General features: G+C 39.5%; 1 long non-coding RNA gene across 1 annotated transcript in view; it reads right to left on the reverse strand.

Annotated features, from left to right (window-relative positions):
* The window catches only part of LOC148145124 (uncharacterized), a 54,930-nt gene extending 46,150 nt beyond the window's left edge, over positions 1-8,780 (reverse strand). Inside the window, exon 1 of the long non-coding RNA XR_015750998.1 lies at positions 8,617-8,780. This is a non-coding gene — a long non-coding RNA (uncharacterized LOC148145124). The remainder of the gene's footprint in view (positions 1-8,616) is intronic.
* Between the last annotated feature and the right edge of the window lie 19,193 nt (positions 8,781-27,973).

Consider the following 27,973-nt stretch of genomic DNA (forward strand, 5'->3'; position numbering starts at 1 on the left):
TCAGAGTGGGGGCTTGGCAACTTCAGCTCCCCAACAGCTGTGAGGATCCTTCAAGTTGGTCAACACCAAACATCATCTCAGGGCGTGATCCACAGGCCCCAGATGCACACCACCCCATGGATCTTAGTATCTGTAATTTCCAACTCCTATGTGACCATCATGCCATTTCTTTGATTCACTTGGAACTGAAGCACCGATTTGCATTTCAGGGTGCACCAGCAACTAGAAGTGAAAAACTCGACTGGAGCACTGTGCCAGCAGAATTGGCACACAGCTTGCAGATTGGACCAGGTTGCATCTCAGGGTGACTTGTTTGCTCTCTTGCTGCCCACTCATTTAGCATAATCTACATGCTCTACCTGCATGCTTGCACCATCCATGCCATGCATTTTCTTGCCATGCCTGTTCCTGCAATGACATTTCAGCCAGTGCCAAAATCTATTTCTTATGTTGTATTGATGTGATCTTCAGCACAGACACACAGGCAGGATGCTTGTCATACTTGTCAGTAGGGAGCTGTCGGAGGTTGGGAGGATTGAGATCTTTCTTTACAACACACCGAGAATGTAACATCTACAGCAATACCACCTGCTTGCACACAAACGACATTGCATATTCATTCAGTCAAATGGCCATGTTGGATACTGGTGTGGGGTGCTCCTCAGTCTAATCGGGATAGCCTTCTGTCTGCCAGGGTGTCTCAGTGCCAGGCACAATCTGTATGCAATCCAGGAGCTTCACAGTGCTCAAATGTCCATTTGGACAATTAATTCAGATGCAAGTGAATCAAAGAAATGGCATGATAGTCACATAGGAGTTGGAAATTACAGATACTAATCAAGGGATAAGTTTGATGAGTGAAAATATGGGATCCATGTATGCAATATATTAGGATATTGAAGAGACAAATACATGAATCAGGCAAATTAAAACTTCAGACATATTTAATTTGCAATCATTTGCAATGCATGCAGAGTGATGTGCTTTGGATACTAATGCTGGAAAATGCATTTGCACTATACGATTGGTCCTTGCAAATTGAACACTGAAATCTAATGATGATGAAGTTAACAGCATTGATTTAAAAAGAGGGCAATGCTGGCTAAAGGTGAACTATTATTTGTGAAATTTATAATGATACTGTGGGCGATGCAAACCATCGTTTCATCATCTGTTATGTAAGTTTAATGATGGTCTATACTGAATGCAATGTGAAGATTCATGGTTGACATGGATCTGGGATGGGAAGGGTTTCCGAGTGCAGTGGACACAATTTTTTGATGTAGTGTGTTGGTTCCTCAGCTAGTACAGCACCTTCCCCAAATTGGTTCACATGCTGGGGCTGAAGCTGAATAAGTGATGGAAACCTGGCCCTCCAGAGTGGTGAGCCTGTCGAATTCACTGTCACTGAAAGTGGTTGAGGCCAAAACATTGACTGTTTTCGGGAAGGAGTTAGATATACTTTGTAGGGATAAAGGGATCAAAGGTCTGGGGAGAAAGCAGGAACAGGATACTGAGTTGGATGATCAGCCATGATCATGTTGAATGGTGGAGTCTCAAAGGTGAAATACTCCTACTCCTACTTTCTATGTTTCTATGTTATTGGGTTGCTGCATATCTCACTATATGGAGAAGAATGTTCAGCCTTCTTTACAGGGTATGCTATCAAGAACTGAGGTTAGCTATCGTCTTTACTGAAGTCTGTAACATGAGGAAAGGGAGAAAGAGAATGAAGATTGGATGAAGGCTTGGAAACAGCAAAGGGAAGATGACAAAGAGTTGTGGAATAAGGTTTGGGGGCATGGAGGAGTGGTAAGAAGAACAGCTTTGGGGCAAGGGTAAGAAGAATGACATGGGAAGGAACTGGTGTCCACATATCTTTTCTTGGGGGTGTTGCTGAATGGCAGCAAACAAAATGATAGAAACAAAGAACAAAGAGAACAAAGAACATTACAACACAGGAACAGGCCCTTCAGCCCTCCAAGCCTCTATCTAAACCTGCCGTCGATTTTCTAAGGATCTGTATCCTTTCACTCCCTGACCATTCATGTAGCTGTCTAGATACATCTTAAATGATGCTATCGTTCCAGCCCCTACCACCTTGGCTGGCAACACTTTCCAGGCACCACCACCCTCTGCGTGAAGAACTTTCCATGTAAATGTTTCCACTCTCACTTTGAACTCATCGCCCCTAGCAATTGAGTCCTCCACTCTGGAGAAAATGTTCTTGCTATCCACCCTGCCTACACTTCCCATGATTTTGTAGGCTTCAATAAGGTTCTCCCTCAACCGTCTTCTTTCTAATCTACGCAATTTCTCCTCATATTTAGTGGCCTCCAAACTTGGCAACATCCTGGTGAATCTTCTCTGTACCATCTTCGAAGCATCTACGTCCTTTTGGTAATGTGACGACCAGAACTGTATGCAGTATTCCAAATGTAGTCAAACCAAAGTCTTATACAATTGTAACACGATCTGCAAACTCTTGTACCCTGTGGGACACCATTGGTCACATGTCTCCATTTTGAGAAGCTCCCTACCACTACTACTCTCTGTATCCTGTTGCCCAGCCAGTTCTCTATCCATGTAGCTAGAACATCCTAGACCCCATGCAACTTCATCTTTTTCATCAGCCTACCACAGGGAACTTTATCAAATGCCTTACTAAAGTCTATGCATATGACATCTACATCGCTTCCCTCATCAATCAACTTTGTCACTTCTTCACAGAATTCTATTCGGTTTGTAAGACATGACATTTCCTGCACAAAACCATGCTGCCTATCACTGATGAGCCCATTTTCTTCCAAATGAGTTTATATCCTATCCTTTAGTGCCTTCTCCAGTAGCTTCCTTATCATTGACGTCAGGGTCACAGGTCTGTAATTACCTGGATTATCCCTGCTACCCTTGAAAATTGACGGCAGGTTTAGATAGAGGCTTGGTGGGCTGAAGGACCTGTTCCTGCGTTTTAATGTTCTTTGTTCTCTTCGTTCTTTGTTTCTATCATTTTGTTTGCTGCCATTCAGCAACACCCCAAGAAAAGATACGTGGACACCAGTTCCTTCCCATGTAATTAAGCAATTCTCCAGGCCCCTGTTTTCAAGGATGCTGCAAAGATATCTGTTAAGGCCCCAACTATTTCCTCTCTTGCTTCCTTCAGCAACCTGGGATAGATCCCATCTGGTCCTGGGGACTTGTCCACCTTAATGCCTGTTAGAACACACAACACTTTCTCCCTCCTTATGCTAGCTTTACCAAGAGTAATCAAAGATCTATCCCTAATCTCAACATCCGCCATAAACTTGGCCACTGCTTCCTTCCCCAAGTGAACCATCTCCCCCAACAGTATCCAAAACGGTATACGTGTTTTGGAGGGAGGTGACCACAGGGGACATTTGCACTGCCTTCCTACTCTTTCTCTACCTTTTGGTCACCCATTCTCTTTTTCCCTCAGCAATCTTAATGTGTGACCATTTCACTAAATGTGCTATCCATGGCCCCCTCAGCATCGCGAATGCTCCAAAGTGAGTCCATCCACGCTACAGAGCCATCATGCTGGCTAACAAGAGCTTCAACTGGACACACATCTTGCATGTGAAGGAACCAGGGCCACCAGCTGTGTCCCTGAGCTCCCACATTGAGCAAGAGGAGCATAACACATGTCTGAGATCTCCTGCCATTTTTAATCTTAAAATTTACCTAAATTGGGACTAAAATTATGAAAAAGGAAAGAAAAAGGAAACTTACCAAAATCCTGACCCTATCAGCACACCACAGAGTCCTCTATTTTGATTAGAGGAGGATGGCAGTGGGCAACACTACATGGGTAGTGTCTTAGGTTCAGCCGCTGCCCAAATGGAAGTGATGGGTGAGGGGGATAGCTGGGATGGGGCAAGGTAGAGACATTGGTCTGTTGAACAATAAACGAAATAATGTAACTGAGACAATTATGTTAAGCAGGAAAGTTGCTGCTATCTTGCAGAACATTCCTATTTGTCCTGGAAGCTGCTTTCCAGCCGACCCAGGCCTTATCATTGCATTGTGGGTTTCACCATTGTGGGTCTCCCATCACTTGATAATAAGTGTCTCTTTTGCCTGCTGCTGGTACTTAATGTTTTAATCAGAATTGCATGGGAACCAGTTTCCAACCTTCAGTTCTGCTGTTGTGAGTAGCATGCCAGAGATAAAGTCCCATCTGTTGTATTTCCTGACAGCAAATGAAAGCCTTCCTTGTGTCTCCACAATGAGGTCAGTAACACCATCTGAACAATGTCGGGAGCTTGGACCAATATTCTGCTTTTTACACTATTTCCCATGCCTTATGTCCAAAACTAACACACCAATAAACACAGCTTATTGAATTAAACATAATTTCAATATTGATGTTAATTCATTTATCAATTTGATTGTGAGTGAAGAGAGCATCAGGAGTGCTTGGTGTATAAATTATCTATGAAAAGTATCAGCATGTCGGTTGAATATGCAAGGTGTGTTTAGCAAATTAGATAATAAATGTTTCAGTTTCTTTTTCTTTCTTCAAACATTATTTTATGTCGCAAAATTAAATGATACGTAAATTATTACAGAGATTCTGAAGCATTTTATCAATTGCAAGAAGCCATGCACCTAGTTGTGCAATGTCAATGGAGGCACCAAACAAACATAATACAAGAAATATCAACAGGTCAGGTGTAGCTGTGAAGAGAGAAAGGGAGATAAAGGGTTGGATTTCTGTAGAGCTACACCCATTCCGGAGGTCTTTAAAAAGATGTGTGGGACACAGATGCAGACAGCCTGCCCCGATTCTGACAGATCCCAGTTTACAGGCAGTAGAAGGGGACAGGTTTTGGATCCCATAAAACGAACTCTGCAGGTACATTTGAAATTAGTATCCCAAAGATAATGAACCCACAGCAGGGCAATCACAAATCAATGGTGGAGATATTGCTACTCTTGAAGGTTGAATGAGGTCTGATTATGTGTCATAATCTTAAGTAATTTAGTTCCCTGTCATTTAAACATACAAGACAAAAACAGAATCAGCTGTCAGTTAGGTGAACAAAACAAACACATAGTGCTGGATGTATTACTTGACAGATCGACTGAAGAAGTTCCAAAAAAAAAATTACTATTAAATTTCATTGGTGGCATTTCCCATTGAATGTTACTACAATCGAGTCCATTATGAATTATTGGCTGAGTTTCAGCAGTTCCAAAGCTAGTTACATGAACAGGCAGGGCTTACTTCCTACTTTAATTGACTAGGAGAAAGTGAGGATTGCAGCTGCTGGAGATCAGAGTCAAAACGTTTGGCATTGGAAAAGCACAGCAGGTCAAGTGGCATCCGAGGAGCAGGAGAGTCGATATTTTGAGCATAAGCTCTTCATCAGGTATGTGGATCAGCCACATTTGAAACGGCAACTCTCCTGCTCCTCAGATGCTGCCTAACCAGCTGTGCTTTTCCAGCGCCACACTTTTTAACACTTTAATTGACTGGTTTGAAAGATTATTAAAATATCAGCTGTTATTGATGTAATTACTGAAAAATGAGGTTGTTTGTTTTCATAATAGATTTAGTCCTTGAGGAGATGTAAAATCGTTCAATAATTATGAATGAGAGTCATTTTCTTTTACATGTCAAGGGTGAGAAATGTTAGATTTTTTTTTAGTTTTACATTCTGCCTATAGTGGATATTGACTGAGTGGCTAAAGTGATGGTATATGGATAAAATGTAGAAAAATAGATCACATGGAGGTGGAACAGGGGTTGAGAGAGATGAGGAATAGAGGCCCTTAAGGTAATTCATAAAATTGGGTCATTCTTACAGAAACACACTAGGCCTTCTAATCAGCTCAGCTTGGTACTCATCTGTCTCAAAGTCAAAGTCAAACTTGTCTACACTACAGAGGAAGTGAAAACCGTGTGCACAAAGGTCATTGCTATGGAGATATGTCTGCTGAACGAGGATATTTCCCAACCTGAGCTTCCCAATTCCATGGCAAAATTCTGGCCCAAAACCTCAGGTTGGTGGCCTATATTGGAATTTGTAAAGAGGGAAATCATATTTGAAACATTTGTTTGGTATTTTTTATTAAGTTGGATGGAAGGATGGATAAGAGTAAAACAACAAGCAGAATTTTCGAGCCTCACTAAATTTGTGAAAGCTGTGAGGCCTAAAATCCTAACTGTCAGTAAACCTATAGTTCTCCATCTTCAAGGGCTCATTCATCACCTTTGATTGGACAAGGAACCTACCTCCAAGTTAATTAAGGATCACCTAATTTAGCACCCTAAGAATGTGGGTTTAGAAACCATTACTGCTTCAGTTCCCAAATCCTGAGATTCTTATGATCCCAGATGATATCATTACTGGACAAGTCATTTCACAGACTGAAATCTACCTTGATATTTTGTTTTGGTTTGGTTTTAACAAGGCAGACTCTCACTGAAACACAGGCATATAACATAGGCATAGGCTTTGCAGACTTTATTTTAAGAATAAAAATAAACTTATTGTGCAAAAGCAGTGAAGATAAAATAGAATAAAACAATCTCTTTACTTATGGTACAAATTCAAAGTTTTTATACACTATAAAAATGTAATCTTACTAATCCCAAAATATTTCATTGTCACTTTCAAAAGGAAGAAAATTCCTCATACCATACCAAACAGCACACCAGAATCCCTCTTTCTAACACCTCAATGAGTTTAAGGTAACTGTGACTTTAACTCTTAGGCCAGAATTCCTGATAACTTACTCCCTGAACCTAAACATACTCAGATTTAAATAATCTCTTCAGGGTTTTACTGAGACATTTCTAGTTTTGGACTATCACTACCTCCTGAGTCTAAAGTAATGTAGTTTTGTTGTCTTCTCCCTTTCTCAGCAGCACTTCATTATCTAGGCATCTCCATGAAAGGATCTTACAGGATTGTAAAACTGAAACAAAAAATATCTCCCTTTAAACTATGGCTATATTCTTTAAGTTTAAAAGCAATCGCACAATCCAGAAATTTCTAACAGATGCTTTGAAGTATAGTTTTCTACTGCGCTAAATCATAAAATCCAGAAGAATAAAAACCTGATAGGCTATTAAAGAAGTCCTCACAAACAGTTTTAAAATAAATCACAATGGCTAGAGAAATATTTGCAAGTTAATTATTAACTTGAGACACACAGAAAACCCGTATGTCAATAACTCAAAATTCCAAACTCAAACTTAAATTAAATGATATTAATATATACAGTTTGATATCACACCACTGCCTCAAAGAAATATGAAAATATATATTTTAAAACCATTTCATTACCCATCAAAGGTTATCTTACCACTAATGCAAAGTCATACTAATAGTAATAGCATACTCCCAAAAGAAAAGGTCAAAAAAAATCTTGTCCATGATGTTGAGACAATAAAATATTGCAGCTGTTAAAGTGGTTGATTCCTGTTGAGCTGACTTTGGTGGTTGAGTAAATGTGTCGAGATTCTTAGTTCGGCAGTTCACTCAAGGGAGCTTCCTCCAATTGTGGCTTTGTTGGCTGAACACATTTTCAGCAATCAAAAAGAGAGACACTTTATCTCTTTTTAACTGTAAATCACATTGCAAGTACTCCGCTGTGCCTTTTCAGTGGACCCTGAACCCCAGGCTAGCACACTAACATGCCACCACTCTAGCACACAGAAGTTCAAAAATTGTAATATATCTATTACTAATTTAAGGTTATGATTTGTTGACATGAAAAATTACCTGTATAGCAAAGTTTACTAACATAACATTTTTTATTACTTTCTTTCTTGTCTTAAAAACCTTACTGATATTAAATGAACTAAGATTGTCATGGGGAAAAAGAGTGTTTTAAGTGGGAATATTTGAAAACAACACCCAAGAGAAGGAATGTGCATGATGGGCCAAATGTCCCACCAGTATTATATTATTTCATGTTTCTTTGGCTCTATATTCAGCTCATATTTATATCCATAACTGAAGGCTGTTCAACCATTGGAAATGTCAACATTTTAGTAAGTCACAACAGATACACTAATATATTCAAGGAAAGTATAATCAGTCCTCACCAACAAGAATATTGTATTAGATAAACTGGAACAAATATACACCATTGTATCACAAGCACAATGGCAATGATATTTATGGGGACCAAGGGAGGGAGAGGAGAATGTTTGTTGGAGGAAAAGGGAGCAAACAGATCTCTTCAGAATTAGCAAAGCAATCTTGAAATTACTCTTATCCTAGTTTCGCACCCAATTGCTGGCCATTTGACAGACCTGCTGATTGCTGAGTGTAAAAGTTAATAATAGTTGACAATGGAGACTGTTAACAATGTACTTCAACAGTGTGTTTGCCCTTTCCCACACTCCCTAACCCCATCCTTCACTTTGATGGGTTGCATTGCCGTTAATGGGCTTTGCTTGTAAATATCTAACTGTCTACATGGATGTTTTACTGGTGATGTTGGTTAGCAGTTTAAAAAATACTGTCACAGTGACTTGGTGTTGGGAAAGTCACTCAGTTGTGTGTGATAGCATTTCTGGACATAAAAACAAACTACTCTGCTCCCAGGGATCGCATGGTGCAGTGGTGCTGTCCCTACCTCTGAGGCAGAAAGCCCAAGTTCAGTTTCAACCTGTTCCAGAAGTGTGTCATAACATGTAAGATTCAGCACCAAGTCCACTCTGCTCCTCTTAGCCCACAGGCTGTGCGACAAGAAAAGCTTGCATGCTGCACATAGTTATTTCCATCTTCCTTTAGCTACTGTGAATCCAAACACAGGCAGTAGATTTTAATTTTAAATCACTGCCAAACTTTCTGGAGTTCAGGTCTCATTTAAATATTAACAATGATGAACCCTGCACTCCAGAGTGGCTTATTTAAATGTTGCAATATTTACTGAGCTTAAAACAGAAATGTGGAACGTTTCATGAATATAGCAATCTAACCCCTTTCTCCAACCCTTTCCCGATCTTCACTGGAGGGGATTACAATTCTTTCACATATCTCAGTGAATAAAATTCATCTCAACCAGTATATATTTTATCATGAATCACTCTTTACTGCAAAAGGAACTTAATTTGTTCAGGAGTACACTAAAGTAGAACATTATTTTGCTCAAGTTATCCAATAATATGCGTGATGTTGTGTTGCACAGAATCCTGTGAGAAGATTTTAAGTGACTGAAACATTTTATTGTGAATTTCAAGGCTTTGGAGATTTGGATATTGTTGATTTGGCTGATCAGCTCTTGTTGAACTAATTAAACTCTTATTTTTTTCACTTCCAGTATTTGTATTTTGATCTTTTCTGAGCAGTATTTCCAGATCCATTCTTGCGAGATGTTGTTTCCACTACTTAAAGCAAATGTATTGGTTATAATGTAATTCAGCAACGAGTGGTAAAACCATCACACTAGCTGCAATAATCTAGCAAATTCAAACATAATTGTGCCTTCAAGTGTAGTTTGTAACTTTATTCTCCAGCATCTTTAGAAGCTAAAATTGAAATAGTCCTTTGTCATGTATTAAAGTTTATATAGTAAAATGAGAACTAAGTGTCCATTTTGAATTAGAACATAAACTGCAAAATGAATAAACAACATAAACATCACATATGAACATATCAAAGTGCTTTGATTACAAATCAACTGTCCTCTCTTTTATTTCATATGAGCTGAGCATATTCATCACTAGGAATCCAACAATATAAGCTGGTCAATTTAAAATTTATACGGCCCACATCACTAGAGTAATTTAAATTACTAACCGAGTTAAGTGCCTGTACAAACTTGTTCCATCATCTCATCAACAGTATGCGGCATCTTTAAATGTAACACAAAGAAAAACAGGAAGTTTACTGTATTGGTAAATGCAGACCACTGCAGAGGTGCAATGATCCTGTTTAACTGCATGAAATAGCCAGAATGCTTAAAATATTATAAGTGGCTTTGCAATTGGCTTCTATGGTACTGTTGGCTGCCTCTGATAGTCTTGGACTGTATGTCCATTAGTCCAAACTTCATAATGCTCTAAGTTTGTTATGCATACGATGCTTGATTAACTTGAATCCCTTTCACTTTCATTTCACTGAGTGAAAAACTATAGAAATCATCACATAATTAGCACTAACCTGGAGCTGTCCTCCTCAATTTATTCTGTACACAAATTCCATTACAGCCATCTCAGGGAGGAAAATTGCAAACCGTCTTTGACCTGTAGGACCTTGGTTTTCAATACAACACAGACTGACAAGATTAGAATTTCTCTCTCCACAAGCTAATGTGGAATCTTCAACATAAATTGTCTGGACAGTGGGAATCTAGTTGCAAGCAGGACAAGACCAAAATTGTCAATCATTTAGCACCAATTGAAATTCAGACTAATTCAAACAGGTCACAAGGATGGCAGACATGGGAAATGGAACTGTCAAATGGTTGCAGTAGGGAATGTTCTTCTGAGGCTTTGATTGAGACATATTGTTGTTCCAACATTGAGTGAAATGTACTCTTCATTTAACTATTGGATACAAGACGTGAGAATGCTTAATGTTGACATTGGGTGCAAGAAATAGAAAGAAATATCTTCTTTTTCCTCAGGACTGAAATGCCTCTCCTGAACAGCAAAGACTTATTTTCTTATTAGTGTGTCATCACACTGCCCATGACATAACATAAGCTGAAATGCATTGTAGGTAATAGTTACAGAAAATAACAAGTTGTATACCATCACAAGATGTACACTGAAACACTACAAAAATTATTTCTCTGGCTGTTGATTGCTAGCCATATTTTACCTTCCATTAATCAAGTTGTATAAAAAAAACTTGCAGAAAATTACACAATATCTGTATACAATAAATTCCTCAAATCTGTCAATACTGTGAAGAGGGAAATAAAATTCCTTCTGAATAGCCATTATTTTATTTTCTTACAAACCACAGGTCTTTTGGCATAATAATCAATCTAAGTGAAAATAGAAATAGCACAAAACTTCTGTTTTCAAACTATATCAAAGCAAGAACAGCATACTAAAGGAATTTCTAGAATGAGATTACAGAATACTGACTCACTCCAGTAATTTTTTTTTGTTTGTTTGGATGACCGATTACTTCATTGCCACTCTGTTCAACTTAGATTTCAAAAAATAATCTACTTTGACCCCGGTACGGTGGCACAGTGGTTAGCACTGCTGCCTCACAGCGCCAGAGACCCGGGTTCAATTCCCGCCTCAGGTGACTGACTGTGTGGAGTTTGCACGTTCTCCCCGTGTCCCCTCTGGGTGCTCCGGTTTCCTCCCACAGTCCAAAGATGTGCAGGATTCAGATGAATTGGCCATACTAAATTGCCCGTAGTGTTAGGTAAGGGGTAAATGTAGGGGTATGGGTGGGTTTCGCTTCGGCGGGTCGGTGTGGACTTGTTGGGCCGAAGGGCCTGTTTCCACACTGTAATCTAATCTAATCTAAATCTAAGAATGACTGAATAGGAAAACATAGACTATTATTTATCGCTTTCAGCAATCATTTTAGCTATTTGTTTTTTTTAGACCTGTTAAGAATATGAATTGGAATTTATAATAAAAGTCTCACCATTATTTTGTTGTACTGTTGGACACATAGGCTGGAACTTGCAACTTGAGAGCTAAGGTATGATGCCAAGCGAGTAAAATATGACCACTTTCGCATGGCCTGGTGTGAGCTATCGTCTGAAGGCACCTAGGATACAACACAGAAAAAGGGACTCTGAGGATAAAGCCTGTGAACCTTAGAGGATTCCTTAGAAGATTGAGTTGCTATTCAAGTGGATAAGTTTGTTAAGAAAGCATATGGTGCTTTGGCTTTCATTAACAGGGGGATCGAGTTTAAGAGTCATGAGGTTTTGCTACAGTTCTACTGGTGATACTGGTGAGACCACACTTGGAATATTGTGCCCAGTTCTGGTCGCCCTACTATAGGAAAGATACAGAGGCTTTGGAGAGGTGCAAAGAAGGTTTACCAGGATGCTGCCTGGACTGGAGGGCGTGCCTTATGAAAAGATGTTGACTAAGCTCGGACTTTTCTCTCTGGAGACAAGGAGGAAGAGAGGTGACCTGATCGAGGTATGCAAGATAATGAGAGGCATGGATAGAGTCAATAGCCAGAGACTTTTCCCCAGGGCAGGATTAACTGGCACGAGGCGTCATTGTTTTAAGATATTAGGAGAAAAGTATAGAGGGGACATCAGAGAAAAGTTAGAGGTAAAAACAATGACTGCAGATGCTGGAAACCAGATTCTGGATTACTGGTGCTGGAAGAGCACAGCAGTAAGGGCTTTTGCCCGAAACGTCGATTTCACTGCTCCTTGGATGCTGCCTGAACTGCTGTGCTCTTCCAGCACCAGTAATCCAGAATCAGAGGAAACTTGTTTACACAGAGAGTTGTGAATGCATGGAATGCGTGCCAGCGGTGGTGGTGGAAGCAGAGTCATTGGGGACATTTAATTGACTGCTGGACATGCATATGGACAGCAGTGAATTGAGGGGTGTGTAGGTTAAGTTATTTCATTTTACATTAGGATTAATCCTCGGTACAACATCGTGGGCCAAAGGGCCTGTTCTGTGCTGTACCTTTCTATGTCCTTTCTTTGTTCTATGATTCACTAGCATAGTGTTAACCTGCATCCTCAACCAACACAGAGACAGTCACTTTATTGAATATTTTGGCTAAATTAGACCTGGGAGCACAAGGTGGTGAGTACATCACTGACATAGATCTACAGCCAGTGGTGGACAAAATACCTGGGGTCTCTGTATTCAGCCATAAGTGAGATGGTCAACCTGTAGATAAGGAGAAGGGAACATCTGGCAGGTGTGCAAAGGCCCTCAGTGGACTGAAAGATGAAGGATATCCTTCCATATTCTCACTACTTGGTCTCTCCGGATGTGGCACTTGGCTGTCTCCATGGAAAGGATGGTGGGCACACTGGAGAATATTCAGTGCCTGCCGCATATGCACTTGGGCCTGCTTTAGCTGTGGCTGCTGTAGCATCAAAGGTAAGGGGAGGAATGGTTCCAGGCACCTTGACCTCACTCCAGGTGTCCCTTCTTCTCCTGGGGACAGCTTGGTGCCAACAGCTACAAGGAGGGTAATAGAGAGACACTTCACCAGCTTCTACTCTGGACTCTCCAGAGGTGTCCTTCCCCTCCCCCTTCCCCTCTGCTCTCTCCCAGTGATCCCATTGTCCCCTGCAGCTAAGGCCAAGGAGGATGCATCTGCACTTGTGCAGGACACAATCAGTAGGTCCAGGCCTTCAAGATTCTTCACTGAGGACCTCATTCCTGCTAAACTTGATCTATCACTTTACCTGGTAGTCCTTTAATCTCTTGAAATTCTTTCACTAAGGATTCTTTCCAACTAGATCAGATATTTGCTCTGTAAATCTACTGGGGGTCTTACAACTATCTTCAGCATTATTGCTTTGAGAACCTTTGCCTACTACAACATTACAAGTTTGTAAATGTATATTTACTTGCACGATTCTAGTATTATTATAACAACTGAAGCTGAGAAAGTTCTCAGCAGTGAAAGATGTGGAGCATGTACCACCAGCAAAAGGATGGGATCCTTTACAATCACCAGGCCTTGGAATCACTCTGCTACTCGGCAAAGTGAGTATTTAGAGATCACCTCATCCATCACAGAACCGTACATCTATTAGTTGGGGCTGATGGTCGAGATGCTTCAGATTATTCTCAAGGACACTGGTGCTAACAATAAAGGTTAATTAAGAGAGTAACCAGGGTTTGGGATGTCCAATAAATGGAACCTGGACATACACGTTAGCGGGTCAATGGAGGATCTGTCATGCAACTATAGACTCCAGGAAGGAAAAGTCAAGAGTGCTTTGATATATCATTGCTTGTGCAGCACTGCAGAGATAGTGAGGGTGTAAGGTACACAAGAAGCAATCTCATAGTATGGAGCAACTTTGTGGCATTCACCTGGGAGGGCAATTACTAATGTGATTTGTATGCCTTTGAAACAAGGACCACCTCAGTCTAACCATCATAGAAGATCACAGAACTGGTCAATGCAATACAACTGTTTAGTGCTAATGTTGGTCCTGTATAAGGTTTGCACACATAGTTTAGCTTTGACAGAGTTGAGGATATTAGAAGAAGGGCTGAAGAAGGGCTTTCCTGAAGAAGGGCTCATGCCCGAAACGTCGATTCTCCTGTTCCTTGGATGCTGCCTGACCTGCTGCACTTTTCCAGCAACACATTTTCAGCTCTGATCTCCAGCATCTGCAGCCCTCACTTTCTCCTTGAGGATATTAGAACCAAAATAGAAAGTAAAAATCATTATTTCAAATGAAGTAAGTGATATCCAGCTCAGTTCGTGAAGAGTTTTGCATACAGCAAGGAGAGTACTGACAACCAACTGTAGAAATTAAAGCATAAACAAAAGAATGTATCTAGACAGATCATTCATCCTGCAAATGGGTCATTACAAAATTGTTTTTGGCCTCGATGTCTCAGTGAAATATTGCCTTGCCTCCTTCAACTCTTTGATGGTTTTCCTTGCTCATCTGATGATCTCCACATTCATCTTCTTCCTTAGATGTTTCCTCCTGTTTCTGTGGCTCCTCTTCCACCAACACATTCCTCCTCTTTGGCAAGTGAGATTGTGCAGGCAAGAATGAATCACTAAGATGCAGTAATCTCTGCCTGGGTATACCATATGACACTGCTTGAATAGCCCAGACATCAGATTTTCATCTTCAGGAGGTCTATGGTCTGTTCTACAATGGCCATTGTTGAAGCATCAGCAGCACCTCGGAGTCAGCTTAAGGATTTTTTAGAAGTGTCATTGACTGGTTGTGGATGGAGTGTCCCTTATCGCCCAACGATCAGCCTTGTATGGACCAAAGGTTTTTTTTAAAAGGCTGAATACCTGTTAGTGTTCCAGATGTAAGAGCCATGGAAGCTCCTTGGATATCTAATACAAAACTGCATTAAATGGCTGTTGTGGTTACAAAAAATTGTACATTAAATGATGGAAAACTTTACTGTTGGCAAGGACTGTTGGTTAATGACAATGCACTAAGATTGTCTTGAAGTGCATTGCTTGCACTCTGAACTTATGGGAAGCTACTGATGGCTGACAATCCTAATACCCTCACTATTTGTAATTAGCCAGTGGGTCACAGTCAGATTAAAACTGTTGGACTCATTTCCCTGAAATCACAAGAGTTTCACTTCCCTTGGTAAAAAGCAGAGTGTCCAAACTAGTGCAGTAACTTCCAGTTCTGCATGTTGGTCAAAAATATAGCTGTACTCCCAGGAAAGTTTGTGATGGTTTCAAATCTTGACAGTGTAAAGCAATGACACTACAACAAGCACCAAGGATGAACTGGCCTCTTTCTGTGCTTGATCATTCTTTATTGGCTAGTGCAATGAGTATAGGAGATTATGTTGTGGTTGTACAGGACATTGGTGAGATCACTTTTAGAATACTGTGTGCAATTCTGGTCTCCCTCTTAACAAAAGGATGTTGCAAAACTTGAAAGCGCTCAGAAAAGATTTACTAAGATATTTCCCAGGGTTGGCGGGTTCGAACTACAGAGAGAGGCTGAATAGGCTAGGGCTGATTTCCCTAGAGTCTTGGAGGCTGAGGGTGACCTTATAGAGGTTTATAAAATTATGAGGGGCATGGATAGTGTAAATAGACAAGGTTTATTTCCCTGGGGTGGGGCACAGGGTTAAGGTGAGAGGGGAAAGATATAAAAGAGACATAAGGGGTAACTTGTTCATGCACAGGGTGGTGTATGTATGGAATGAGCTGCCAGAGGAAGAGGTAGACACTGGTAAAATTACAACATTTATAAGATATCTGGATGGGTACATGAATAGGAAGTATTTAGAGAGATATGGGCCAACTGCTTTTAAATGGGAGTAGATTTATACAAGATATCTGCTCAGTATGGATGAGTTGGACTGAAGGGTCTATTTCTGTGCTGTACATCTCTATGACTCTATGGCTCATCAAGGAGGAAAGAGATTATTTTAGTGCACTCTTGAGAATACAATAGTGACTTCCTAGATGCACTTACACATTGACATCAATTAAATGCCGTACGGGTCTCTAGTGGCTCCCCAAAATGATTTGCCATCCAGGGCAAAGCTTGACACTATCCAGGATAAAGCAGCCCACTTGATTGGCATCACACTCACAAATATTCACCCTCTCACCCTAATGCTCAGTAGCAGCAGTGTGTACTACCTAGAAGATGCACTGCAGAAATTCACGAAGACTGCTTAAAAAGAACCTTTTAAACATGACCAGTGTCATATAAAAGAATATATGGTAACATCACCGTCTGCAAGTTACCCTCCAAATTCTGAGCCCATACGGTTGGGACATTAAATCATGTTCCAAGTGCACTCCGTTTCAAGGAGTTGTATATATTATCCGTTCTTGAAAATTTTAGCTGTCAATGCACTCTCTAAAGAAGATGTTATGTCTTTCCATGCAAAGTGGCTCCTGTATCTACTAATATCGTAACAGGTTTACCTGCATCATTTGAGTAATACAGGGTGACTTTTCCTCTTGACCAAAGCCTTCATATCTCTGATCTACCTCAGTCACCTGTCCTGCACTCACAGCTGTGTTCATCTCAGGTCTCACATTTGCAGTTAAAACTACATATTGATTTCTGTTTTCACTCTGGGCTCCTTTACTTGGAATCATTCTTATGAACCCATTAAGCCACATATTTTTCTACACATCTTCCAGGATTTTGAACAAAGCTGTCTCATGTTATTACGATGCAAATGCCTAAGCCTTAGACTTTCACTTCCACAGTCAACCTTCCTTTCCAATCTGAGAAACAATTCCCTGACAATTTCTATCCCTCCCCTCATTACCCTGGTTAATTGCCTTACTCTTGCTCTCCCACTTTATATCCTTTTTGAATTGTGGAACTGATGGAGAAAGTCTTTAATCTTATGTATGAGCTTGTAATCACTAGCCATCTCCTTGCTTGACTTCCTCTTGCAATGCTCCGGTAGTCAACATGAGTTCTAATTATTGGAGAAAGTGAATTTTGAAATATTTCATTTTTCCCTGAGAATTCTCAGCTATAATTTCTCTGAGAACCTTATATGTAGCATTTACTCCTAATACTCATATGCAATGGCCAAATTACTTTGCTTTGCCCTTTCAAACTTATGCTGCTTCCTTCCGTTTCAAATCTTTTGGATGTATACTTCAGGAACAAATATTTGTGCAAGTAGAAGAGGCTTCTTTACAGCAGCAAAATCCTGCAAGTTAAGATCTTGACCTGTCAACTTAGTCTGCATGAACTGTGTCCAGTTTAACTCGCTGGCCTTGACTGACTGCACTGGTGGCCCATGAGAGTTCTCATTGACTTGACCAAGGATGACTCTCCTAACATTTTGAGACCTAACACTTTGCTGGAGCACATTCAGTGTGTCTGCTGTTGAAGCTGCTGGTGCATTGTATAGATGTGACATTGAAATAGCACAGTGCCATACATCAACATGTCCATCCCCTTGATTGATCACTGCTGACAGCATGTCAAGCTGACTGGCTTTGTATCTGCGTTAAATAGCAAGGTGAGACAGAAATATTTTGAGACTTTACATTGTGAATGAGGCAAAAAAAGCCACAGTAATGTTAAGCAAGGAGAAGTATGGCAGAAATGCTGTGAACAGCCAAATAGGTGGAAAATGAGTGAGCACTAAGAGAGCAATCGATCTGCTCTGAGGTGCACCCTGCATTGGTGTTTGTCCCATGTGTTTACAATTAGTGTGGTGCTGGAAAAGCACAGCCGGTCAGGCAGCATCGGAGGAGCAGGAGAGTCGACATTTCGGGCATAAGCTCTTCATCAGGCCGTGTTTTTCCAGCTCCACCCTTTTTTGACTCTGATCTCCAGCATCTGCATTCTCCGCTTTCGCTGCAGCTTTACAATGAAAGATGCCAGTATGCACCAGTGTTCACTATTGAAGTGGAGAAGTATATTCTAAGTGAGTTGAAGATGTGCAATCTGGATGTGGTAAGGCTAATGCATGCCTGATGCCAACCTTCATGGGCTGAGGTCCAGGCAGACTGTGCCCATGTAGCATACACTGAGATGTTGTGGACTGCTACCCAAGGCAGAGTCCCCAAAGGAGCAAGTGGTGAGCTGGACCACCAAGAAACTGTTCAAACTTGCATGTTGGTAATTATTACTATACAGAAAAAAAAGTGAGATTAAGTACTATTGGCATGTTAATGGATGAGTGTAGGCTTCACACTGCTCACGAGTGAGATTCTCATCTCACCATTCAAAATGTGGTTGGAAAACTGATTTTTTTTATCAACAAAACTCATTTTTATAAATCTGTTTTATTTTCCCAAATGACTCAGCATTGCCCATGTCCTTCAGAGGCAGTTCTTTGATACTTTACCAATTATTCATTAATTTACATCCAATCTCTTAAGTCTGAGCACACAAACTATGCTAATAGCCCTAACTCTAGGTTATAATCCAAGGAAGAAACAGTGCTTTGAAAGTTAGTGTTTCCAAATGAACCTGTTGGACCATAACCTGGTGTTGTGTGATTTTTAACTTATTAGTCCTAGAAATTGTGAATGCTTTCGTAGTCATCCTATAAAGTTCTATAGGCTCTGGAACAGTTCCTGTAATTGGACGGTAGGTAATATAACCCCACTATTTGTAAAAGGAGGTGTAGAAAAAGCAGGAAATTATAGAGTCTGGTGTCAGTTGTAGGGAACATGCTAGAGTCCTTTATAAAAAATTTAATAGCTAAGCATTTAGAAACATGGACAGGAATGGACAGTGTCAATGCGAAAGGAAAATCATGTTTGATAAATTTACTGGAATTGTTTTTAGGCTGTAACTTATAAGGGGAAGTCAGTGGATGTGGTTTAGTTGGACTTTCAGAAGGGTTTTAATAAGATCCCACGTAAGACACTAGCATTTCAGATTGAAATGCATTGAATTGGGATGGTGTACCGACATGAACAAAGAACTGGTTGTCAGACAGGAGATTAAAAATAGGAATAAATGAGCAATTTTCCAAGTGGCAGACAGTGACTATTGGTGCACAGTATTTGGACCCCAGTTATTCACAATATATGTTAATGATTTAGACGAGGAACTAAATGTAAATTCTACAAGTCCGCAAGTGACACAAAATTGAATGGGAGGGGGAGGTGTGAGGAGGATGCTGAGATGCTTCAACATGATTTGGATAAGTTGAGTGAGTGGCCAAATGCATGGTAGATGAAGTATAATATGGATAAATATGAGGTGATCCATTTTAGTAGCAAAACAGAAAAGGTGCTTGGATTTATTGCACAAAATTAGGGGGTGGCAGAGAAGAAGGGAAAAAATCCCTCAAGAGTAGTAATATGGCTACAAAACTATCTCTCTCTATCTCTTGGGTGAAGTACTTGGGAATCTGTTGGTGTTTATACATTCCAATATTTACTTGCTTGTAAACCCTGGGTGTCCATCTGTTACTAACAGTAAGCATATAGTTGCAGCAGGTGGTGAAGAAGGCAAATTGTATGTTGGCCTTCATAGTGAGAAGATTCAAATGTTGGAGCAGAGATGTCTTGCTGCAACTGCAGGCATTGGTGAGACCACACCTTTAGAACTGTGTGTAGTTTTGGACTTCTTATCTGAGGAAGAATGATCTGGATGTGGAGTTAGTGCAATGAAGGTTTACCAGACTGATTTTTTGGATGGCAGGACTGATGTAGAAAGAGAGTCTGGATCAGTCATTATTGAAATTTAGACGAATGAAAGGGGATCATATAGATATGTCTCAAATTCTAATAGGACTAGACAGGGTAAACACAGGCAGGATGTTCTCAATGACTGAGGAGTCCAGAACCAATGGCCACAATCCATTGACATGGGCTAGGTAATTTAGGACTGAATAGAGACAAAACCCCTTCACCAAGAGAATGGCGAGCCTGTGGAATTCTCCGTCATAAGAAGCAGTTAAGGTTAAACCATTGAATGCTTTCAAGAAGGAGATAGATCATCTCAGTCCTTAGAGTTAAAGGGTTCATAACATACAGGGAGAAAGCAGGAACATTGTACTGAGTTGGATAATCAGTCATGATCATGTTGATAGACAGAGCAGGCTCAAACAGCTGAATAGCCTGTTCCTGCTCCTATTTTCTATATTCTATGCTTCCATATTATAAGGGCAATGGGAGGAGTGCACTGATAATCAAGCCCCACTACTTCACTAGTCCCATCATTAGTTTAAGTGTTTTGATTCAGTTATCAAAATGGTCAAATGTTTCCCTTTCATACTGCTATTCAGAATAAAAGAGACATTCACCAGACGTTTTTTTTAATGAACTCAAAGTAATCAGTTTATTATTTAAACAAAACTCATCATTAAAATAAATGGCAAAACTTGTTAGCATCCAATCTACAATCCAAATTTTGAACTTTATCTCCATTTAATTCCAAAGCATGCACTTTCACACAAAAGATAAAATATTCTGCAGGGATGATATTTTATGAAAGAGACACTCCTATTGACTCATGATCTGAAAAACAAAGAATAGAACTGAATGAATTCCCATAGCCTATTGGGTTTCTTGTTGAATAGCTGACAGCCATTAACTACTGAAATATCTTCAACAAAGTTTCAGTTCAATAGAAATCAGTCTACACCGAAATCTCTGGACATCAGTTCAGCTTGTCATGGTTTACAACCAAATAAATATTGAAATGTAAAAATTCTATCAGACTCCCAAGTACTTCAACTGAGAGATAGAGATAGTTTTGTGACCATACTACTACTTTTGAGACTTTCTTTTCCTTCTACTCTATCCCCTAATTTTAATAAATGAGTCCAAGTTCAGAAAGGGTTGTTAAGTAACCATCAGATCAGGAGCCCAATTATCTCTTTGGCATATTTTCCAGTAATGAAGAGTTATAACTCCATGTCTCCATTCCCTAACAGGAGTTTTTTTTTCTGAAATCACTCAACTCTCTGTAATCAGCCCACCCTAAACTATCAACCTCATTTACAAGAAACCATATTTTCCCTTCTCCTCTTTATAAACCCTTTTTGAACCAGAGTGTTCAAACAGTTCAATTCTTCCAGTTCTCCATGTTGTCCATAAATATAGAGGTAACGCGAAGAACACGTACAATATTTTGCTGGAGGCCAAACACCAAATGACAGTTACTTTATGCAATCAAGTATTTGAAGCACTGGGGATTTCAATTGAGCAGAAGTAAATTGGGAAGGTGAAGGTAATTCTAGCAGATGTGCCATGAATGAAATACAAATGCATGCGTACTGGTTTCTCACCAACTGATGGTACAAAGGTTGACATGTCTTCTGAGAAGTGAGGACTTAATTGATCTGCTATATCTTGACGATGAGAATCTGAATTTTGTACTCTCACCCATTTAAGCCATTAAGTCACCTATGCCTGTCATTATTCTTGTCATCTCTGACAGCAGAAAATCATGTCCCATAGCTTCGTGCATTCTTGTGCAGTGCAGTCAGAATTTTATTTCACTTTCAGGTCAAACTTTGAATTGTAATGCAATGGCAGTGTTCGAAACAGAATGCCACTGTAACAGTTCTCTGAAAGCATATGCATTGATGTGTCAATAGGACAAACAGAACATTAATAGAAATGTAAAGATTATGAGACTGTAAATACTTGGGCTGAAATGAATATTTCTCTATTTTTGATCTGCATATTAGTAATTAATCCTTGAATGAACAGTACTATTTTGTATTATGAAAGTCCTGTGATTTTGCCTTTTATCCAGCCCTTGTTAGTTTTTTTTTTCTACTTTTATTCCTTTACAGAGGAAATAATGAATGGAAGCAGTAATCTCCACTGGAAGGTCATTAAAAAAAACCTGAAAAACTGAAGTGATCATCACCTAGTAGAGAGAAAATGGGAGACTTAGATCCACATGCAGACACAGCTTACATTGGAAAATTAAATGGATTAGGGTGTATCTGGAAATAAACCTGCTCATTTTTCTTACCAGGGTCATGTAAATAATCAGGATCAGGCATTCCATGATCATGACCTTCCAGGTGTAAAATGAATGCAAAGCAAATCAAATTCTATCTAGATTTGTTTCAACTACAGGAAATTCTAGTTTATCACTCTGTTTTTGCACCGGGTGTGCAATAAATGATGCTTCAAATTGATGTTTGACTGTGATGTGGCAGCTGAAGGAACATGATATCAATAGGGGAAGAAAACATAAGGATAAAATATATGGGAGAGCAACAAAACTAGTGATCAAGATGACGAGGTCAAATGAGAAAAAGATAAATGGAGTGAGCATAGTGCAGAAAAGCAGCTTGTGTAAAGCGAGGACAAGACAGAAATTAAGCTTTCAAATGAGTGCTGAAAAATGTTATTTTATATTAAGAAGCCAATAATTAGACATTTTTCACCTGCAATATACTCTGTTTGATATATTGAATATTTTCAGATAATTAATTGAAAATGGAATACCGATTCATGAATTGAAATGCATTTTATGTAATAGAAATTACTTAATCTGTTTCATTTGTCCCAGACTCAGCAAATAATTTAAAAATGACTATTAATCAGCACACACTTTGTAGGTTAGAATAAACAAAACTGTGCAACTAAGAGTTGTTGGATGTTTATATTTTCTGAACATGAATATTTTATACAAATATATCACATAAATCAAAAGCAAATTTATGTCCTAGCAAGGGAAGTTCCTTTGAATTCAAGAAAGAAATCCATCACTACTAATGGCTCGATTTTTGTTATTATTTATCTAAGATGTTGCGACATATGGTTAAAATGTCATCAAGATTAATTGCAACTGTACTGCTGAGTATTCAGGCATCCAGTCATTTTCCTCCTTCAAATGTGTTGCACTATGCATATATCCTAAAGGAAAACATATTTTCATTTTTGACAAAGTTGAAAGCTATAACATATTTTCCTTGCAAGGGAATAAAAAACATGCATCCAGTTTTTACTAGCATTAAATGTAGCTTCGTAATGTTTGTTGTTCTTGAACTAGATGAGAAACATATCATTTTTTGTAGGTAACACAAATACTTTTGTAAATTTATTGTAAAACAAAATTAGCTGTCATTACTTTATGCAGGAAAGTTTAATCTGTGTTTTAAACTCTTAATATATTTAGCAGGACTGAAAACAAAAAAAATTGCTGGAGATCACAGCTGTTCAGGCACATCTATGAAGAGAGAGCAAGCTAATATTTCAAGACAGCAGGATGTATGCACAGATCTATGTCTGGAAGTGTCCCACTCACCATGTTAGGAATACTCAAAGAGAATTGACTGACACCGAAAACTGGCATTATCTATTTACTTATCTGTTCTGTGTTGTGAGTGTCAATGTCAAGGTTAGCATTTGTTGCCTGTCCTTAGTTGCCTTGCGTTGAATGCTTGACGGTTCACTTGAGAGGGCAGTAAAGAACCAACCACACTGTTCTGGGTCTAGCATCACATGCAGGTCAAACCACATGCATATAGCAGACGTTCCTTTCTAAAGTGCATCATTGAGCCGGATAGTTTTTATGGCAATTGATAGTGATTTCATAAGTTATGTTCAAATTCAATTCAAATGTCATCATCTGCCATGGTTGTTTTGAAACCAAGTCTCCAGACCTTTACGGTGAATGGTACTCCACATCTCACAGCGAATGAACATGGTCTGCCCTTCCCGACCTAGCATCCTAATTTTGGATCCACCGTCCCACCCCAGTCGCAGCCAAAGCCCCAACCCAGATCCAACTGCCTGGGGGCATCCAAACACAAATCAGTCTTCAATCACTGGGTCTTTATGCCTTGCTGCTTTGATGGACATGAGGCAAAAGGCCAAAAATCAATGTGATCTCAGGTTTCATCATTCTGTCACTGTAACCTGCCTCTCTATGAATGTAAACACCTGTTTCATGATCATCTCCATGATCACTAAAAAAGTTAATCACTGATTTAGAATAAAAACTAAAATTTCTTCAAGGGGAACTTGTGTAAAAAAAATGCATTGCTCCTAACCAGGCTAATGCAAGAATTTGAAATCTATTAAAAGGACAGATGGGTGATATGATCCCTTTAGTCTTCTAAGATGCATTTCAGACTTGCCCCACACCTTGCAATTCTCCTCAACACAAAGATGTTCTTATCATTCAGGCATGCACATATAAATAGCTGTCCAAGTTTCTGCATTTGGAGGTAATCAATGTCACCTTTATACAAAATGCAAGCAGTTTTGTTTGTAAAAAATACTTTTTTATTATGGATATTGATCTTCTTGAACATGATATACAGCTCATGTAGATCAACACATAGGAAACAGAGTTTGAATGAGCAGCTGTGCTCAATCTGAAATTTCTTATTACTTTCCTTTTGTGTGATATTTGTGAAGATTGATTTTTTCAGCTTATTATGCATAGAAAATTGTTTTGTCGTGCTGCTAGGTAGACTTTCTCTTCTCTACTTGGAGTTCCATACGAAATTACTAAAAGTGCAATTAAAATTGAAACTGGGTACTATTAAGTGAAATACAAGGTCAATATAACCATGGAATTAGAATAATGTGGTAAAGAGTCACTTGTACTGACACAGCTCTAATCTTACAAAGAAGATAATGTTGTTTGAACACTAATTAAATCATATCTTTTTAACTGAAAATACATCCTACTAAGTATACAATAAGCAACTAAAATAAACTGACATTTTTTTACAAAGTACTCTGAATGTTTTAATGGTGCTGAAAAAATATTGACACTTAAACTCTGTATGTTTCACAATGAGAGATTTGCAGATGATCAGCAACCATCGTGCAAAAATATTCCTTTTTGTAAAAATAGTTTATACAATATTTGCAAATATGCTACCCTAAAATCTCTGTTCTTTTACATATTAAGATGATTTTTCCATAGCAGTGAAAATGTAATTCATTGTGATTGCTAAGAGCTCTAGTACTGCAGAATGTTTTGTCCTTTTTTTTAACAATATCAGCACCAGATTTACGCAATGCAAGACAGATATAATATCCAATCCTTGAGAAGTTGCAGTGTAGACCTGATTGTCAATGGTGACAACTTGGGGAACAGTTTCTTAAGTCCATTCACACTGTGGGGGAATGTAATATGTAGAATGGTGACATATTTCCAAACCAGGATGGCGAATGGCTTCGAGGGGAACTTGCAAGTGCTAGTATTCTTATGTATCTGCTGCCCTTATCCTTATAGATTTAAGGATGTTGCTAGGACTGGAGGATTTGATTTAAAGGGAGAGGCTGAAGAGACTGGGGCTTTTTTCTCTGGGACGTTGGAGGATGAGAGGTGACCTTATAGAGGTTTATAAATTGTGAGGGGCATGGGTAGGGTGAATAGCCAAAGTTATTTTCCTAGGGTGGGTGAGTCCAAAGCTAGAGGGCAGCAGTTTAAGGTGAACGGGGAAAGATATAAAAAGCACCTCAGGGTAACTTTTGCACCTAGAGGGTGGCGTGTGTATGTGGAACAAGCTCTCAGAGGAAATGGTGAAGGCGGGTACAATTACATCATTTAAAGGCATCCAGATGGGTATATGAATAGGAAGGGCTTAGACGGCTATGGACCAGGTGTTGGCATATGGGATTCGGTCAGATTGGGATGGTCTGGCACATACAAGTTGGACCAAAGGGTCTGTTTCCACACCGTATGACATTATAACCTTATGGTCGTGGATTTGGAAAATGCTCTCTAAGGATTGTCGGTGAATTTCTGCAATGCATCTTGTAGGTGAGACACACTGCTGCTACTAAATTTTGTTTTTGGATGGACAGGATGATTGTGACTGTGTTGCGAATCAAGCAGGCTGTTTTGTCCTGGATGGTGTTAGGTTGCTTGAATGTTGTTGGAGCTGCTGTTGGAATGTTAAGATCAAAACTGTGTCTAGCTTAATCCTTAATTTTTAGGGGCAAAGTTTGAATTGCTGCTAATAGTTCTGGTTTTATCAATATCCTTTTAGGGTAGCTAAGTGTTTAGGCATCAGGTATAAATTTATAAATATAAATGATAAATGCCGATATATTTTTCATGAAAAGCTGCATATCCTTCAAATCAGTTAGTTGCTTTGGAAACTAGAGTCACAGGTAGATAGGATAGTGAAGAAGGTATTTGGTATGCTTTTCTTTATTGGTCAGAGTATTGAGTACAATTAATATAGTATAACAGGAGTTGGGAGGTCATGTTGCAGTTGTACAGAACATTGGTTAGGTCACTTTTGGAATGTTTTGTGCAGTTCTAGTCTCCCTCCTTTAGGAAGGATGTTGTGAAACTTGAAAGGGTTCAGAAAAGATTTACAAGGATGTTGCCAGGGTTGGAAGGTTTGAACTGTAGGGACAGGCTGAATAGGCTGGAGGATCAGAGGCTAAGAGGTGACCTGATAGAGGTTTATAAAATCATGACGGTCATGGATAGGGTAAATAAAGAAGGTCTTTTCCCTCATTTGGGGGAGTCCAGAACTAGAGGGCATAAATTTAGGGTGTGATGGGTAATATTTAAAAGGGACTTAAGGGATAACTTTTTTCACACAAAGGGTGATGCATCAATGGAATGAGTTGCCAGTAGAAGTGGTGGACACTGGTACAATTACAACATTTGAAAGGTATCTGGATGGATACATGAATAGGAAGGATTTAGAGGGATATGGGCTCAAGTGCTGGCAAATAGGACTAGATTAATTTAGGATATCTGGCCGGCATGGACAAGTTGGACCGAAGGCTCTGTTTCCATGTTGTACATCTCTATGACTCTCTGACAATAGTTTCAAAACTTAGATATCCTCGCTTTTCCTATAATGCAGTCCCTTGTCACATATTTCCAAGAACAAATCGAGAAAAGGCAAAATATGAGTTTCTCAATGAATACATCCTGGGGCCATCATCAAATCCTATTCCATGAAAGGTTCCTTTAGAAAGTCATCGAAGTGTGCAGATGGCATGGACAATTAATATAGTATAACAGCGTTAGTTCTGTTCAGTCGTTGCAAAGTTATCATGCATCTATTGTACTTTTGTGATTAGTTTAAATTCCCTACAGTGTGGAAACAGGCCATTGGCCCAGTAAGTTCACACCGATCCTTCAAAGAGTAACCCACCCAGACCCATTCCCCTACATTTACCCCTGACTAATGCACCTAACACTATGGGCAATTTAACATGGCCAATTCACCTGACCTGCACATCTTTGGATTGTGGGAGGAAAGTGGAACACCTGAAGGAAACACACGCAAATATAGCGAGAATATGTAAACTCCACACAGACAGTTGCCCAAGGCTGGCACTGAACCTGGGCACCTGGTGCTGTGAGGCAGTTCTGCTAACCACTGAGCCACTGTGCCACCAACATGCTGCCATGTATTCTCCATGAGAGATTGGTGGCAGGATTGGCATCATTACCAATCCTATGCAGAAGGGTGAAGCTAACTCTGCGTCTACCTGACCATCACAATTGACTTTTTATAAACCAGAATAGCTCCTACCAACCTGGAGTTTAATTGCTAATTATATTAAATATAATGTGCCTCCAAACTTGGGCAAACAAGAGATTGACACTAGGTAATGATGTTTAATTAATGAGCTGGTGCGGGCATGATCGGTCACATGGCCTCCTGCTGCACTGTCACACTTCTGTGATTCTAGGAACCTCATTTACCAGAACATTCAACAGTGAATGGAAGCTACTCCACTGCATTATCACCTTCTTGGGAACAATCAAAATGGTAGAATCCAGCACATTGTTTATAAGACCAATATCCTTAAAATATTTCAAAGTATGAGCTGTAAATGGGAACATTTGGGAAGAGAAACCATGCACAGCTCATAAGTGTCAACATTTGGAATATCAGTCACAGGGAAAGTAAACGCAACAGAGTATACTAACGCTTCAA

This window comes from Chiloscyllium plagiosum, unplaced genomic scaffold, assembly GCF_037043375.1.
Source record: "Chiloscyllium plagiosum isolate Xiang-an unplaced genomic scaffold, Cpla_swu_hap1 HiC_scaffold_26, whole genome shotgun sequence".
NCBI lineage: Eukaryota > Metazoa > Chordata > Chondrichthyes > Orectolobiformes > Hemiscylliidae > Chiloscyllium > Chiloscyllium plagiosum.